We start from the raw sequence: 18,433 nt of genomic DNA, 5'->3' as shown, positions 1-18,433 counted from the left end.
ACCACACTCAGCATGCACAAAACTGCCTATTTGATGGCGGGCTTTCCCCCTAGCCGTGGTGCACCTATGGGAGGATTATGACAGGGACAGACAGATGCCCAGCTGTGGATGTGGCGATGTGTCCTGGAGCCTCACACTGGCCTTGAGGGTAGGGAGGAGGGACAGAGTGAGTGAGGGCCTGGAATACACAGCGGGGAGGCTGCACACATGGGCTTCGGGTGACCTGGAGTTCGCTGTGGACCCAGCCCCTGCTCGGAGCATGGTTCACACCTCAGTGGTCCCTTGTCTTCCACCTTCTCCACATCCTGCCTGGCTTCTTACAGCCTCCTCTCTGAGAACTCATTTTACTCCTGTTTCGGGGCCAGACAAGCTCACACAATCAAATTCATGTATAAGGAGGACCTCTCTGCACGTGCAGCGAGCCTGAAGGGTCACCAGCACTCCAGCCACGCCGGCTGGCTCCGAGGGATGTGGGGACCTTAGCCCTTGCCAGGCTTGGGTGGGAGATGTCCACCTCTTGGGCAGTGGCCAGGGGCCCATGGCAAGGCTCAGCACCCAGCCAGACCTCAACCCATGGGGGTGGAAGACAGTCACCCCAAAAGAGCCCCGATCACTCCAGAGAGCCCCTCCCTGCACCAGGAAAACAGACTGAGAAAACAGTGGGAAAACAGCTGTACCTTTAAATTATTTGGCTCACGGATATGAAAAACATTTGCCTGTTGAAGCTGTTTGCATGTTTGGTTATTTTTAGGGTCAACCGAAGTTGCCTCCCTTGGAACCAAATGAAGCCCAGGAGGCACGTAGTCTTCTTTCCCAGATGGGGGTCCCAGACCTGCATCCCTGGGAACTGGGGCTTGAGTGTGAGAGCCCTGGGGGTCGAAGACAGCAGGAGCCCCCCACCACCACCCAAGCACACACACCGGGGGAGCCAGGGCAAGTCTGCCGGGACCTTTAAGGAGATGTTCGCCGCTGACAGCGTGGCCGCCCACCTGGGTCCAGAAAGAGACCCCTTCTCCTGCCGGGAGCAGGCTTTGAAGAGAAGGAAGCTGGAGGCCCTATCTCCCACCAGGCCTGGCTAATGGGAATATTTTGCTGACATATTTCTAGAACAAACGGCAATTAGAGCAGATTTGCTCTTCCACTCCCCCTCCCCAAAACAGGAATAAATCAGCTCGACCAATTTCCCAGCTAATGATTTCCTCCATTAAATTAAAAAGAAGAAGAAGAAAATGTTTTTTTTTTTAAATAGATTACCAGCCCTGTGCTTTTGGAGACCATGTGACCTGTCAGCTCCTCTTAAGCCCTGATACATCAAAGTCCCTTCATTAATTTTTAATAAATAAAACAGTCATAGTCTAAAAGGCACTCCTCCTCCACCTGCTCCCAGTCGGCCTGGCACACAAGGGTCAGCTCCCAGGTCGGCCATGGGAAGCCAGCTCATTCGGGCCAAGGACAATCTGAGAATCAGTGCGTGAGGTCCATTTCACAGATGGGAAAAATGAGCTCAGATGAGCAGCACCTAAACACGAGGCCCACAGAGGACTAAATGTGGGTTGAGGGTCTTGATTTCAAGATGTGCCCATTTGTTGTTGTTCAGTCCCTAAATTGTGTTCGACTCTTTGCTACCCCATGGACTGCAGCACGCCAGGCTCCTCTGTCCTCCACTATCTCCCAGAGTTTGCTCAAACTCATGTTAATTGAGTTGATGATGCTATCTAACTATCTCATCCTCTGCTGCACCCCTTCTCCCTTTGCCTTCAATCTTTCCCAGCATTGGGGTTTTATCCAGTGAGTCAGCTCTTCACATCAAGTGGCCAAAGTATTGGAGCTTCAGTTTCAGCAACAGTCATTCCTAGTGAATATTCAGGGTTGATTTCCTTTAGGACTGACTGGTTTGATCTCCTTGCAGTCCAAGGGACTCTCAAGAGTATTCTCCAGCACCACAGTTCAAAAGTATTAATTCTTCGGGGCTTAGCCTTCTTTATAGTCAAATTCTCACATCCACACATGACTACTAGAGAAATGCAAACAGGGGAAGCCAGGAGCTAAGGAGCCCCAGCCTTCAGGTGTAAGGATGGCATGGGTCACTTGACCCGGGACCTGGGCCTCTTTTCCTCTTGTTGCTCTGCAGCTCCTGGGACACAGGCCCGCAAGCATCACATATATTTCTAAAAAGTTCACCTCCCTCCCCCAACAGCAGCGGTGAACCTTGGAAGCTCTGTGCTAAGGGAAAGAAGGCAGACACCACAGGACAAATACTGTATGATTCCACTCATACGAGGTGCTTAGAGTCAGCAGATCCTTAGAGACCGAAGGTGGAAAGGTGAGTATGGTGGTCGGGGCGGGGGAGGGGGGCGAGTTAAGTGTTTAATGGGGACAGAGTTTCTCTTTGGGGAAAGAAAAGAGCTCTGGAGATGGTGCTATTGATGGTGACCCAACAACTTGAGCGTAATTAATGCCGCTGAACTTAAAAATGGATAAAGTGGTCAATCTTATGTGTATTTTGTGCTTAGTCACTCAGTCATATCTGACTCTTTGCGACCCCATGGACTGTAGCCTGCCAGGCACCTCTGTCCATGGAATTCTCCAGGCAAGAATACTCCAAGTGGGCAGCCATTCCCTTCTCCAGGGGACCTTCCCAACCCAGGGATTGAACACAGGTCTCCCGCATTGCAGGCAGATTCTTTACTGTCTGAGCCACCAGAGAGAGTGGACTTGTTTTTTTCCTTTTTGTATCTTTTCATTGTGGTAAAACAAAAGCCCACTCTCCAAAATGCTATTTGAAGACACAGGAAGGGGGACTTCCATGGTGGCCCAGGGGCTATTCCGTACTCTGAATGCAGGGGGTCCACGTTCAATCCCTGGTCAATGAACTACTACATCCTGCATGCCACAACTAAGACCCGACACAGACAAATAAAAATTTTTTTAATAAATTAAAAAAAAAAATACAGGAGGGCCTAACAACTCCACAGTGACCAAGTCGGCACCCTCTGTGGCCTGCTGCTAGACAGACCTCAATTCCTGAAGTACAGCCGGGGAGCTCACAGGCCCCTCCAGTCATGTAGAAATGCCAGGGACCTTCAGAGAAAGGCTCCTTGTGTCAGCCAGCGTCACTGAGACAGGATTCTGTGTCCCTGATGGCCTATCAGAGGCCAGAATGTAGGCAGAGGCTAAGAAGAGCCAGGAGATACCCTCTCTGAAAGATGCCCCAGGGCCTTTGGACATGCTGTGCCCTCTGCCAGGAATGCATTTCCCCAGATATACATGACTTGATTCCTAAGCTTACATAGGTTTCTACAGAGAGGTCCTCTCTGGACCATCCTGTAGCCAGATGCAGGGAAGGTTGCAGGGACCAGGCAGGCTGGCCTTGAGCAAGAATGGGAACCCAACAGCCCTCAGCATCCATGGTGGGCTGGCACCAACACACTGTCACTGGCAGGAGAGAAACAGCTCATGGGAGGGCTGTCAGATCCTGGCCCCACCACTACCAGCCAGAGGGCTTGGCAAGTTCCTTCATCCCTCTAAGCCTCAGTTTTCTTTTTTTATAAAGGGGATGGGAACGTCCTTGGTGGTCTAGCAGTTAAGATTCCATGCTGCCAACGCAGGGGGCACAGGTTCAATCCCTGGTGGGGGGAACTAAGATTCCACGTGCTGCATGGTGCGGCCGAAAATTTAAAAAAAAAAAATAGGGATGGACTTAGAAAACAAATTTATGACTGCTGGGCGGGGTCAGGGAAGGGAGGAAGGATACTTAGAGAGTTTGGGATGGCTATATTTAAATACACTGCTATATTTAAAATGGATAGCCAGCAAGGACCTCCTGTACAGCACAGGTCCATGTGATGTGGCAGCCTGCATGGGATGGGGTTGGGGGAGAGTGGATACATGTATGTGTGGCTGAGTCCCTTTGCTGTCCACCTGAAACTATCACAACATTGTTCACTGGCCATACCTCAATATAAAATAAAAAGTTCAGGAAAAAAAATGGGGAAATGGAGATGAAAATAGACTTCTTTGAGGGCAATGTGAGATGATGTATGTGAGTGTTGGTATAGGCCTGGGACGTGGCCAAAGGTCAACAAATGGTAACGATTCCAATTATAAACTCCCAAACATGCAGGCACGTTCCTTCAAACAGGGCCCAGGGGGAATGATCCCAGAAAACTCAAATAACGACACACACGGCTAATCACTACCCAGGCTAGCCAGGGGTCAGTGACCTGGAAGGCAGAGGATGGCGCCTGTAGGCTTACTGTGCAGTGTATTCGATTTAACTGATTGAATCATTTTGTCCCCATTTTGCAGATGAGGTAACTGGAGCACAGACAGGTTAGTCACTTACTTGCTTCAGGTCTGGAGCCGAAGTCAAACCCTGGTCATGTGGCCCCAGGGCCTGCCTGAGCTGGTCCTCACTGATCCATAGTGCCTCTTTTTTTTATTTAACTTTTTTTTTTTTTCTTACAGTAGGTCCTTATTGGTTATCATTTAAAATATAGCAGTGTGCACATGTCAATCTCAAACTCCCTAACTTTCCCTCTCCCCAACCCTTCCACCCTGGTAACGACAGCTTTCTTCTCTAAATCTGTTTCTGTTTTGTAAATAAGTTCAATCATATCAACACTTTTTTAGATTCCGCATATAAGCCATATCATGTGGTATTCATCTTTCTCCTCCGACTTAGTTCACTTAGTATGATCATCTCTAGGTCCATCATAGTATATCTTGAGAGAAGTGTGAATGGAGAAAGGGAGGGAGGAAGGAGAGAAGGAAGCAAAGGAGGGGGAGTCCAAAAAAGCAAAGGCAGAGACCCAGACAGCTTCCGCAGCTCTGACATCCGGGCTACGTGAGTTTCCAGAAGTTGGAGGGAAAGATCTCAGAACAGGCCCCTTGGGGAAGCCCACAGCTCAGCGGGACCCGCCTGGTTCCTCTCAAAGGTCTCCAGGGCCAGGCCCAAGATCATCGTACTTCGTTCCGCTCAGCTCATCTGCACGGATCAGCACCCCCATGTGCAATTAACTCCCTCAGCACCTGGGCTGGGCAGGGAGAGGGAAGGAACAGCTCAGCACTCAGCTCCACCTTGTGATGCCTCCCCAGCAGCTCAGAGACCCAGGGGATCCCTGAAAGCCCTAACCTTCTCAGCGGCCAGACCCAGAGGGCCCTACACGCTGGCGGGTGGTTCTATGTGCCCGGCCGAAGGGCAAGAGGCTTCCAACTCATTCTTGAAGGTGATTCACTTCCCTTTATGCCAGGGGTCCCCAACCCCGGGGACAGAGACCAGTAAGGGTCCATGGCCTGTTAGGAACCAGGCCACACAGCAGGAGGTGAGTGGCGGGCTAAGCTTCATTTGTATTTATAGCCGCTCTAGTTACAGGAAAACAAGCTCAGGGCTCCCACTGATTCTGTATTGTGGTGAGTTGTATAATTATTTCATTATATATCACAGTGTAACACTAATAGAAATAAAGGACACAATAAATGTAATGCACTCGAATCATCCTGCAACCATTCCCCCCAACCCTGCCCTGGTCCATGGAAAAACTGTCTTCCACAAAACTGGTGCCTGGTGCCAAAAAGGTTAGGCACCACTGCCCTGTGATACCTTCCATCTTCATTAACAACTCTTAAGCTACTGCAATACAGAATTTCTAACTGGTCTCCCTGCTTCTACTCCACAGGGCAGCCAAAGTGAGCATTTTAAAATGTAAATGCAAATAGGAATATGTCATGCCTGTACCTCAACACCCTCCCCAGCTCCTCTCACACTTAGGACTTTTTCTTTGCTGTTCTGAGAGGCATGCAGGATCTTAGCTCCCCAACCAGGGATTGAACCCACACCCCCTGCAGTGGAAGTACAGAGCCTTCATCACTGGATGGCTAGGGAAGTCCCAAGTCCAAAGTCTTTATCATGACCTACAAGTCCTCCAAGATCACACCCCTGACTCTGCCACCTCCTACCACCTTCCTCTTACACTCCTCAGACTTGCCGAGCACACCTCTGCCTCAGGGCCTTTGCACCTACTGTTCCCTCTTTCTCAGATATTACAGGACTGGCTTTCCAAGTTTGTTTAGGTTTTAAAAGGGAGGTCCTCTCTGATCACGCTGTCTCAACCCCCCTACCACCTCCTCCTCTCTCTCTATTCTAATCCCTTGCTCATTTTCCATCCTGGCATTTAGTATGGCCTGTTTGTTAGGAAGGGATTTCATCTGGTTCACTGCTGGATTTCTAGTGCTTAGAACAATGCCTGGTACCTGAGTGGTGTCCCAAAACTCTGTTGGATTTATTTTTTGGCCACACTGCAAGGCTTTGGGGATCTTAGTTTCCTGACCAGGCCCCTGCAGTGAAAGCACCAAGTCCAAACACTGGACCGCCAGGGAATTTCCCTGTCTATGGTTTCAGACTTGAGGATGGTTGGTGGAAGTCGGGGAGTTTCTGGGGACAGCTGACGTCCCGTTGATCAATCTGTATGGTCAGTCTGTATAAAGTTATCAGCAGGACACCTAATGTCTATACGCTTTTCGTAGGGTTGTTACACTTCTATAAAAAGTTTTTAAAAAACTTTTTTAAAAAGCTCCATTGAATGAATGAATTATGGATAACTAAACAATGAAAGATGCACACCAAAGCTCTTTAAAAGCATGTATAAGCCATTATCTTGTAATAACAGATAATGGAGTACAGTCTACAAAAATACTGACTCACTATGAATCTAATATAATACTGTAAATCAACTATACTTCAATAAGAATAAATAAATCAATAAACAAAAGCACAGATAGATTCAACAAGACCCCAGCACCTACCGAGCAGATCAAACTAAGTGGAACACGGAGTTCTCTCACCATGAACCACATAAAGTCATCTTGCTTTTTATGGAGAATGAGAAGGGAAGGGACAGGTCCTTCAGGACATGGCAGCCACAAGCACTTAGTGAGGCACTGTTTAGGGGACATCTATGGTCCCTTTATGCAAATCTGGAGAAGTTCAAAGTTGTAAAACTCCAACCCCGCTAGGCACTAGAGATCAAGCTGTTGGTCCCAAATGCACTCTTGCAACTGGCCAGGGGACATCAGTCTGTCGGGGTGCCAACAACAACGACATCCCTGGCAGAGGCTGTAAGTGCCTCTTCCCACCAGCTAGATGGGCACCGTCAGAGGAGATGGACTGTGCCTGGCCTGGCTGCCTAGCCTTACCCTCCCTGCCTTCTTCCAATGGCCTCCCGCCCGCCCTGCCTGCTTCCCAAGGGGGCCTTCTCACTCACTGCCAGCCCAGAACCCTCTCCTGGGGAGACCATTCTGCTGCCTCCGGCTCCCTTCTGGGTTCCAGGACTGACTCTTTGAAGACTGATCCCCCCCAAAATGGGAACAGGTCTTCGTCTCGGGTGGTCTGCAAAGCAGGGCTGAGGGAAGAGGAAGATGACGAGAAAACACGAATTTTCCTTGGAGGAGAAAAAGAAAACACGAATTTTCCTCCCATACTCAGAAAAGATGCGGAACATCTATACCTCACTCTCAACAAAACAACTCGTGCAGGGACTCCCCTGGTGACGCAGTGGTTAAGAATCTGCCTCGCACGCAGATTCTTTTCTATCTCCACTTTACAGGCATTTCTATCTCCATTTTACAGATGTACAAAAGGAAGCTCCAAGAAGGTAATTGCTTCAAGTCCCACCAGAAGTTACAGACCCAGCCGGCACTCTGTCCTGCCCATCTAGCTCCCAGTGACCACAAACTGGGCAGATAGGCCTCCAGAAGGAGTCAAAAGCCAGGCCAGCAACGCCCAGCCAAGTTACCTCATCTCTTGGCATTTCCTCATCTGTAAGAATAAGGTTCATATCAGCGCTGACACTGGGAGTATGGCAAAAATGAGATAAGATACCATGAGAGGAGTATCCAGTACAGGGCCTGGTCCAGGGCACACACCCACTAAACATCAGCAGCGGTTCACGTTCAGCAGCATGCTCATTAATTTCATGAACATTACACCGTGAGGTTCCTGCAGGCCCAGCTGCCTGCTTCCTCGGAGCCAAGGACAAGCTGGAAGCTAGGTAGTGAGGATGTGGCTGGAGCACCCAGGGTAAGCAGAGAAGTTAGGCTGCTCACGCGGCCACCCGCTCACTGGCAGGCCCCCGCTGACCTTGCAGAAATAGCAAGGAGTGCTTCCTCTCTCCCAGGTGCCTGGCCTCACAGCAGGATCAACATCCTGCAGCCTCTTCCTTAGGAGACAGGCTTTCAGAAGCCCCCAAGTTGCTTGTGGCAGCCTTGTGGGGCACATTACGGCTGTTCCCACACTCCCAGCTACAAGAGCTGCCCTCTGTCTTCCAGTAAAACCCAAGACAGGCTGATCAATGTTCTCCTGCTTCGTTCCCACCACCACAGACGAGGGGTTGGGGAGTGAAAATGACAGTGTTAGTGGCTCAGTCTTGTCCGTCTCCTTGTGACCTCATGGTCTGTAGCCCCCCAGGTTCCTCTGCCCATGGAATTCTCCAGGGAAGAATACTGGAGCGGGTTGCTATTCCCTTCTCCAGGGGAATTTTCCTGACCTAGGGATCAAACCTGGGCCTCCAGCATTGCAGGCAGATTCTTCACTGTCTGAGCCACCAGGGAAGCCACTGGCGGTGGTGGTGGGGAGTGGGGGTGGGAAGAGGAGTTATTAAATCCATCCATCTAACTTCTCCATGATAGGTCAGTGGTTCCTGATACTAGTGCTTCTTTACTGTGTGGTGGGGATGGGGGTGGGGAGGGTGGCTGGGGGTGGGCCAGGGGTGGGGGAGACAGAAGACAGCATAACTGTGTGTCTAAGACCCAAATGCAAAACGCATAAGGGTCAGCTTGGCTGATGGTTTTTAAGACGCTGACATTGTAACGCCCTGGCCAGCCACTCTCTGATTCAGATACCTTCCTCCCACCATCCAGAGCCTACGAGAGCCCGGCTGTCAAACCCAGAAAGCCACCTCCCCACACTGTGCTGGAGACCCCGTCTATAACCGGCCTGCAGTTCCTGTGAAGATCAGCTCTCGTCTCTGGGCCACCCCATCGCCAAAAGAAGATGGCACCTTGGAGAGTAAGAGCCACCTCAGTCTACTTGCAAGCTGGGAGGCCCTCCTACCCCGATGAGTCCTCTTTCATCACCCCTGCCTTGCAGGACTGATGCCAGGGCTCATATTAAATAAATCGGACAAAGCCTCCTGTGGACGCCTGACTTCCAGAGCCAGTCAGCGCAGGAGCTGTTTCTCTCTGCCTCCTAGCCCTCCTGTTTGGTTCTGGAACTTGAGGGGTCCTTGCAAGTCAGACAGCTCAGCAGACAGACCCCTCAGCCAGTGTTCCACATTGACAGGCTGGGGTGGGTGAGGCCTCACGTGAAGGCTGCAGAATCTTTTTTAAAAAGTTTTTTTTGCATTTATTTATATGGCTGTGCCAGGTCTTAGTTGCGGCATGCAGGATCTTTAGTTGTGGCATGTGAACTCTTGGTTGCAGCATGTGAGGTCTAGTTTCCTGACCAGGGATCAGACCCAGGCCCCATGTATTGAGTGCTCAAAGTCTGAACCACTGGACCACCAGGGAAGTCCCTGGAGGCTTCAGAATCTTCCCTGTGACTCTGACTGCAGCCTCCGTCCTCCCCCAAGAACCAGGGGTGGCTCAGGTGTGGCCCCTGGAGAGCTGAGAAGTGCGATTCCTTTGAATAGAAGATTCTGTGCCCCAGAAGGCAGTGCCACACGCAGCTGTAAACAGGATTACTAGTCACTCTGTTTGAGAAGACGAGACCATTAGAGCAAGATTAAACTAATGTGTAACTGCCCTCTTCTAATCCCTGGGTTGGACTCAGTCAGGCTGTCTGTCATCTGAGTCCCTTTGGATCTGCTTTGAGGCTCCTAGAGGCCTTAGAGGTGAATCTCAAGGTGGAGCCTTGGGACACATGCAGCTCAGGATTCCAGCCTTGGAACAAGGCCTCTTGTCTGCCGAGGCCTTGTGCTCTCCTCATCTGTCCGTCTCATAGAAAGAGAAAAGAAAGACTGGCAGGAAACCCCGAATGGACCCTCTCCCTCCGGCCCCCTCACAACTCTCCCTTCTCCCACTCAAGGGGCCTCTCAGAGAAAGAACGTCCTCACCCCACTCCTGGGAGCCCCTCTTGGAAGCTGCCTTTCCTGCTGCTGGCATCCTCTGCAACTGTCCCCTGACCCTCTCAGTAGCTCAGAGCTGTGTTTGAGATGGAAAAAATGTCACTCTTTAAAAATGCACTCAGTCGACGAGAGGAGAACAAAATGTCGTCAATGACACACGAGGTTCAGCCACGAAAAGGAATGAAGCGCCGACACAGACTACAACATGAATCAACTTGAAGACGGCGTGCTGGGTGAAGGCGGCCTGGCACAAAGGGCTGCAGGCTGTCGGTCTCCATTTATACGGAATGTCCAGAAGAGGCAAAATCCAGAGAGAGGGAAAGCAGACTAGTGGCTGCCAGGGGCTGGGGGTGTAGGAAGCGATGGGACAGGGGGAACGTCAAGGGGTTCATTTTTGGAGCAATGAAAATGTTGTCAAACTGCGATGGCTGTACAACTCCGAGAATATACTAAAAACCACTGAACTGTACAGTTTAAATGAATGAATTGTATAGGATGTGAATTATAATCTGAAAAGGCTTTTGTGAAAAAAAAAAAAAAAGAAAACCCACAGAGAGACTTCCCTGGAGGTACAGAGGTTCAGACTCCGGGCTTCCACTGCAGGAGGCATGGGTTCAATCCCTGGCCAGGGAACTAAGATCCTGCACACCACACGTTGTTGCTGTTCAGTCGTGTCCAACTGTTTGCAATCCCATGGACTGTAGCACACCAGGCTTCTCTTTCCATGGGATTTCCAGGGAAGAACAGTGGAGTGGGTTGCCACTTCCTTCTCCAAGGGATTTTCCTGAACCAGAGATCAAACCCAGGTCTCTTGCATTGGAGGCAGATTCCTTACCATCTGAGCTACCAGGGAAGCCCTATAAACCAGCAAATGTAAGTAAAAGTCCCGAGTTCTGTGAACTCCCAGAAAATCATCAACCCTGAAGTTGGGGAGGGTAGGAACCCCCATTTGTAGCCAAGTCAGAAGTAGGTAACCTGGGACCCACTATTTGTGATTAGCATCTGAAGTGGGGGTGGGGGGAAGCAATCTTGTGGGACTGAGCCCTTAATTCAAAAGGTCTTCACTAACCCTGGGAAGTTAATGTCAGAATTGAATTGACTGTAAGGACACTCACATGTTGCCCATAGAGAACTGGAAAATTGCTTGGTGTGGCAAACCCACACATTTGGTGTTGGAAGTATTGAGCAGAGAAATGGTTTTGCTTTATTTCCTATCCGAGAAATGAGGACTTGGACTTGCATGACCTTCAGGAGGCTCCTGACTCTGACCTTCTTAATCCGTGAAGGCTGGGATTTTGGGACAGCATCTGACTTTTGACTCACACAGTTCTTAACAAAGACCACAGCATTCCCCCAAGGCAAGATCAAGGCCACACAATCTCCCCTTTCGCCTATTTATCAATCAACACCAACAAAATCATAAATACTTGGTGATGTATTTATGTATAAATCATAAATACATTTATAAATACATAAATACAAGACTGGACTAACTTCTGGGTTCTGTGGTTTACTGGAGCAACCATGTTTATCTTTCCATCACACGGCACTTTCTAAGTCACTGCTTTTTCAGGGCGCTGGCACTCAGCATAGAGTCAGCACTGGGGTGAGGAGGGGAACATGGCAGGCGGGAGCGGGGGTACTGAGAGTCACAAATCAACATCCTTTTACAACGGGCTGATTCGGGGTCGGAACCTGGAGAGGGAAGCTGGGGTCATGGACTAAGCCTCCAGGGAAGCAGTTATCTCGGCTCCAGACCCAGGCTACTGGCAGCAGCCACACTTGCTGGACAAAGTCACCTCCAGTGATAAGGGGACCTGAGCAAGTCAGAACCAATGGATGGCTCCAAGCACAGCCCCGTCATCTTTAGAAACCCGACTTTCTCAGGCACGCACCCACATGTGTACATTCTGGATTTCACAGGTTCCGTTAAAAGCAACAACAACAAAAAATCTTTCAGGTACTCAACAGTGCAAGACATCATGATGCTGCCATCAGCCTGCCCCCTCCTCCCCCCACCTCCGACCTGTCATCCCCATGGAGTCAGATGAAGCCTTTTCTAATGCATCAGAGTGTGAGAGGACTGAGCCCCTCAACACTCTCCCTCTGCTTTCAAGCCAGCATCCATGCTCCTTAACCAGACCACAAGACCTGCCCCCTACCCCTGCTGGTCTGGTTCCTTCCCTGGGCTCAGCCTGCGCTACCAGCCAGACCCCGCAGCACCTGCTCTGGCCTCTGTGCCTTTGCACAGGCTGTTTCCTCTGCCAGGAAGGTCTTCTACCACCTCCCGGGTTGGGTGAACTTGGCATTCCAAGAAGTCCAGCCCAAGTGTTGGTGTCCTTCCTCCACGGGTTCCGTGCCCCAGAAGCAGGTCCCCCAACCCATTCCCACGGACTCATAACTGCCCACTGACTCTAGTCCTTTCTGGTGGCCAGTGAGCTCCTGAGAGTGGGGACGACACCGGATTCATCCCTTGGGGCCGAATGACGGGTCCACACACGTGCCGCCCACTCGAGACATCGACGTGGTCCTGTGGTTCCCTTTGTCCTCAAAGCCCTGAAGCAGCTGCAATGACCATGGGGCAGGGGTTCAGATCCCTCATCCACAGGAAAGGCAGGGCTGTCCACTCCCCCTCCGCAGGGGTGATGTTCACAGTGTTAATAACCATCCTATCCTTGCACTGGGCCTGAGCGCACGGTCCCCCGAATGCAAGGGGTCTTTGTTCACTAAGGCTGCAGAGGGGACCGGGCTCGTGGGAACCACTTCCCACAACTGGTGACTGCATAGTAAGGATACTTTGTTCACGGGGACATCCCACGATTCTCGCCAGCTCACTGACTCCTATCCTTTTCCATGAAAAGTGTCTCCCAGGTTCGTGTCCTGGTCCTTGCTCAGCGCCAGCCCAGGTACCTGATGCTGCCTAGGAGGGGGCGGTCAGAGCCAGGGAGGAGGCAGGTGGAGAAAGGTGGGCCCGAGGAGGGGGTGAGGGGTGAGGGGCCAGGGACCACCGGACTCCTGCCCCCTGAGACTCTATCCTCGATGGAGCGGGGGGTCACTAGGCGGCCAGCTTTGGGTGAGCACTGAGGACTGGGAAACCAGAAGATAAACAAACCTGGGATCTTTTCAGGAGGAGGCAGCCGGGAGGAAGCAGAAGAAGGAGAGAGACGGCAGCTTGAGAAAGCAGAGCAGGCACCCCAGAGCAGGCCCAAGTCCAGAACCACCCAGAACCTGTCCTTGTCTACTGGCCGTGCTTGCAACAGGACTGGGCCTGGGGGAGCCAGGGGGCTGGAGATGCTGGCCGGGGGCTGCCATTTGGGGCACAACACGTGACTGTCCCACGACTCTTGCTTGGGGTTGGGGGGCGGCTAGTCCCCTTTATCCTAGCAAGGCTAAGGGGGAACTACCTCTGGCAGCCCTGTCCAGCCATGCAAGGTTCCCACAGACCAGTTCCTCCCTCCTCGCCTCCCACGGACCTTCCCTCCTGCCGCCCCTCTGCCATCCGGCCCCACCAGGCACAAGTGTGCTTTGCGAGGGAGCCGGAGAGGAGATGTCTTTCCGCACGGCACAGCGTGGCTGAGGAGGTGTTCCAGCAGACTTATTTATAGCCAAGCACCCCGTCCGCACGCTCTCCAGCGCTGCCTGCCTCGTTTGCCTGCCTGCCTGCCTGCCACTGGGGCTTTTCAATCCGTGTCTATATTTATCCCGAAGCCGTGGGGATAATGGCAAGGCCAGAAATAGCCATGAAGACATTCACGTGAAGATGATGGACAGGTCCCCAGCTCCTGGCTGACCTCACCCCCGCACCCCTCCTCCCATCACTCCGCATCTGCCGCTTGGCCGTGGGTAACAGGGAACAGCTGGAAGGGACTGGGGAGGCGGCCGAAGCCAGATGGGAACAACATAATCCCTCTCTTCACGCTGGCCGTGGTCCTCTGTAGTGACGCGGCGGGCCAAGTCCTAAATGACGCATCACAGCTGCTGGGCTGTGGGGAGACCAGAGGTGACACGGTCTCTTGATGGACGTCAGCATGTTAATCAGCTCACAGGCAGAAGCGAGAGTCAGAGATGGTACATACGCACAAAAAGCAGGCCACTCGCGCACCAAGAGTGCAAGGAGATGCCCCCCGCCTGGCCCCTTGCCCCTGGACGCAGGCGCAGGGCTCGCCGTGGAAATGTGCGCATGGTCTCCTGTTGACCTGGCCTCTTCCCACTTCCTGGAAGGGAGGACGAATCAAAGACACCCTGGCTGGTCAGGGAAGATGCTGAGACATTAGGGGAACCAGTGGGTGGCTCCTGCTCCCCCCTCTTCAGCATCCTGGAAAGAGTATGCTCCATCTGGGATGGGGGACAGACATCAATAGAGGGAGGCTCAGGGACTTCCCTGGTGGTCCAGTGGTTAAGAGCTGAGCTTCCACTGCAGGGGGTACAGGTTGGATCCCTGGTTGGGGAACTGGTCGAGACCCCATACACTGCCTGGTGCAGCCAAAAAAATAGAATTAAAAACAAAAAAGAAAAGAAAGGCACAGAGTGCAGCAGGAGCCAAGGGAAGCAGCTGGCCACTTGATGGGAATGATTTCATGCAAAGGGGGCATTTTGGTTGGGCTTTGAAGGATGCACAGGAGTTTACCATGGGAGAAGGGGAAAAGGCATGAGCCAGTGCCTTTAGTACTCAAAGTGCGTGGTATGTCTGCGGAATGGGGGAAGTCCCAAGTGTCAGAAGTGGTGAGTCAAGTGGTGAGATGGACCCAATCACAGATCTGAAGGGCTTTTGAGCACATGGGATTCAGGAGGCTCACTCATATTCTTGTAGCTGTGGCTGTGCCCTGCAGTGTTCTCTGACCTGTCACTGCTCCCAACAGGGAGGAGCTTTCTGACCTCATGCAGCCCAGCTTCCTATGACAGGACCTCTGGACAGATCCCTGACATCTGAATCTCTAGCTACCCTGGTCCTGACTTACATCTGACTCCCCATCCACCCATCCCCTCCCACGAGTCTCTCCAGGGGAGCCCAGGCTGCAGGAGCACCTCCCCACAAGCAAGGAAAGAACCTCCAGTTGTGAAGTAACCACGGACTGTCCCACATAGTTTCCATTCAATCCTGGTCCCTGGGCCAGGTAGATTCAACCTGTCCTTTTCACAGATGATGACATGAGGCTTTTGGGAAGTTGAACCCCTTAATTTTCTTAAGACCACATTGTAGTTGGTGACTGAGGTGGGTTTATAATGAGGTTGGCCTCCACTCTGTAGATAGGGCTTCTCAGCTGCTTTCTTCCTTCCCTGCTAGGAGGTCCTTGATGTGTGTGTCAGCTGGACTTTTATAGGATCCAGTCCCTTTCCAGGCTAATCTCCATTTCACCACGCTTGACCCTGCACTTCTGCCACTTGGGATTTCCCCCACCCCACCACCCAAAATACCACACACTCTGAGTACTAAAGGCATCGGCTCGTGCTATTCCCTGTGCCTTCCCCACTTTGCTCCTGTCCAACTCCTATGCATCCTTCAAAACCCAATTGAAATGCCTCCCCTTTCTATGAAATCTTCCCCATCAGGCAGTTGGCTGCTGCCTTCTATCTGGTCTGGCTGCACTCTGTGCCTCCCTCTACTGATGCACTATTTGCTCTGACTCGTGTCTGATCCCAGATGGCACACTCTCCTCCCTCCCTGTGACCCACTGCCTGGCACAGTAAACATCTGCCAGGTGAGAGAGTAAACCAATTCCCTCCTCCCCTCACCCAGAGCTGTCATTTTTTCCTACCTCCCTCCAATTGTTTTCCTAAAGACTGGACTCCCTTCAGTAATCAAGGTGAATGATAAGCCCGGGTGCTCTCTGACTCTTCCTCCCCATCTGGGCAGCACACAGGCTGCCAGGCTCTCCTACTGCTTGGAGAACACCCAGTGCTGCCAGGTTGATGAGCTGCTGTTCTGCCAGGGCACCAACAGCAGGGCCAGCCCCCGGCCGAGGGAGCAGGCCTGTCTCTGTGCCTGGGGGCTCGCGAGGCCCTGGGGACTCTGGGCCACATCTGCAGCGTGGGGCTCCAAGGACACATTCCATCACTGGTCTGACTCTCTGCGGGGCTCCTGCCAGGGCTGCCACCTCCTCCCCAAAGGCTGACTTCAGAGCAGGAGCTGGGCTGCCAAGGAACAGGGGCCACTTCATGGGGCTGGGTCTCGGCTCCCCAGCGCTGCTGGGTCTGAGTGACCCAAACCGCCCCCGATTCTGGAGGCCTGGCTCCGAATGCTCCCTGTGTTCCTGGGTCTAAGGTCAAAGTGCCTTTTGGAGTTGAAGCCACCCCTAACATCACAGATCCCTGTCAGACCCTCCAAGTGAAGGGAGCTCCCAGGGTGCAAGACAGTGACGGTCTAGGGGGCTTTCCCAGGGGTGATCAGAAGAATCAAAAGCACCAAAACATGGGGTACCCCCAGAAGCCAATTCTGCATCCTTTAAAACAGCTCTTCCCAGCCTTTTTGGCACCAGGGACTGATTTCATGGAAGACAACGTTTCCATGGACCGGGGCTGGGGGGAGGGGATGGTGTGGGGATGATTCAAGTGAGTTACATTTACTGCACACTTTATTTCTATCATCATTACATCAGTACCACCTCAGATTATCAGGCATTAGGTCCAGGAGGTTGGGGACCCAGGCTGTAAAATATCATGGACGGGGTACCTACTATGTGCCCAGTGCCTGCAGTCTTGGGGGGGGCACGGAAATACTTACAATAGCAAAAACTAGATACAGCCCCCACCAAGCACTTTATAGACATTTTCATTTAATCCCCATGACAACCTGTAGTGAGCACTAATCTTGTCCCCATTTTATAGACAAGGAAACTGAGGCTGAGAAAGGTGAAGGGACCTGTCCCAAGTCCCCCAGCCAGATTCTAAACCTAGGCAGCTTGGCTCTGGACCCTGCATTAACCGCCACACTACACAATTCTGCACGACCATCATTATAAAACAGTGCGCACTGAAAAATGGGACAGTCGCCTTGGAAAAGTCTGGCAGATCCTCAAAATGTTAAATATGAGAGTTTTCATATAACCCAGCAATTCCCCTTCTAGGGATGTACTCAAGGGAAATGAAATGTCCACACAAAAACATACACACGGGGGATTTCCCTGGTGGTCCAGTGGCTAAGACTCCTCATTCCCAAGTCTGGGGGCCTGGGCTCGATCCTGGGTCGGGGATCTAGCTCCCGCATGCTGCAACTAAGAGTTCATTTACTGAAACTAAAGATCCCACATGCAGCAGCTAAGACCCAGTGAGGCCAAATAAATAAAAATAAATATTATTAAAATGTACGCATGAAATATTTTTTAAAATGTATACATGAATGTTCAGAGCAGCCTTATTCACAGTAATCCGAGAGTGGGGGGAATCCCCTGGTAGTCTAGCAGTTAAGGCTTTGAGCTTTCACTGAGCGGGGGGACAGGGATTCAACCCCTGGTTGTGGAACTAAGATCCTGCAAGTTGTGAAGCTCAGCCAAAAAGAAAACAGTGGGGAAAATGCAAATGCCTATCAACTGATGAATGGATATATGTATCCATCCACACAAGCGAATGTTATCCTGAGATAAAAAGGAATGGATTACCCATTCAGGTTACCACATGCATGAGCCTTGAAAACATCACTGTGAGTGAAATAAGCCAGTCACCAAGGGCCACATATTGTAGGATTCCATTTACACAAAGTGTCCAGAATAGGCAAATCCACAGAGATGGAAAACAGATGAGTGGTTGCCAGAGGCTGAGGGATAGGGACACTGATTCACTGAGCACCTACTAAGTGCCAGGCACTGGGCAAGCTACTCTACACCGCCCCCCTCTTTTTAACATTTATTTATTTGGCTGTACATGTGAACGCTTAGTTGTGGTCTGTGGGATCTAGATGCCTGGCCAGGGATGGAACCCAGGCCCCCTGAGTTGAGAGCGCACATTCCTAGCCACTGGACCACTGGGGACGTCCCTAAACTGCCTGTCTCTTGGGCCCTCTTTCCTCTGGTTACAGTCTTTTTAAATCTAGGCCATTCTTGCAAGATGCTTTAAAGGTTCAAGAAAACACACCCCTGACCCCTTGAGATGGGAGTAAAGCGTGAGTCACGGGAATGGGGCCGGCCCTGGGGCGGTCCATGACGTTGGAGGAGGAGTCCTCCCGATGGGATGTCAGCTCGGCTCCCCACTGCTGCCTCATCTCATCCTGTCGCCCTGGCCTGCTTCTTGGGTCCAATGGATAAGCTTGTGCACAGGGAGGTACCAGGGAGTAAGGGCAACACACTTCCCCAGAGTATTTATAACTCTCACGAGAACCA

General features: G+C 51.6%; 1 protein-coding gene and 1 long non-coding RNA gene across 13 annotated transcripts in view; one reads left to right on the top strand and one right to left on the bottom strand.

Moving 5' to 3' along the window:
• The window catches only part of PITPNM2 (phosphatidylinositol transfer protein membrane associated 2), a 159,813-nt gene that overhangs the window by 93,253 nt on the left and 48,127 nt on the right, over positions 1 to 18,433 (bottom strand). The gene's annotated exons all lie outside the window — the stretch shown is intronic.
• On the top strand, positions 7,628 to 10,667 carry LOC147355361 (uncharacterized). The gene is made up of 2 exons (XR_015144445.1): positions 7,628 to 8,077; positions 8,917 to 10,667. It is a non-coding gene; the product is annotated as an uncharacterized LOC147355361 (long non-coding RNA).

Source organism: Bos grunniens, chromosome 17 (assembly GCF_055505025.1).
Source record: "Bos grunniens cultivar Pamir isolate PY7600 chromosome 17, Bosgru_T2T1.0, whole genome shotgun sequence".
In the NCBI taxonomy this organism is placed as follows: domain Eukaryota; kingdom Metazoa; phylum Chordata; class Mammalia; order Artiodactyla; family Bovidae; genus Bos; species Bos grunniens.
The sequence above is the reverse complement of the archived record's forward strand: the minus strand, read 5'-3'. Positions and strand labels throughout refer to the sequence as shown.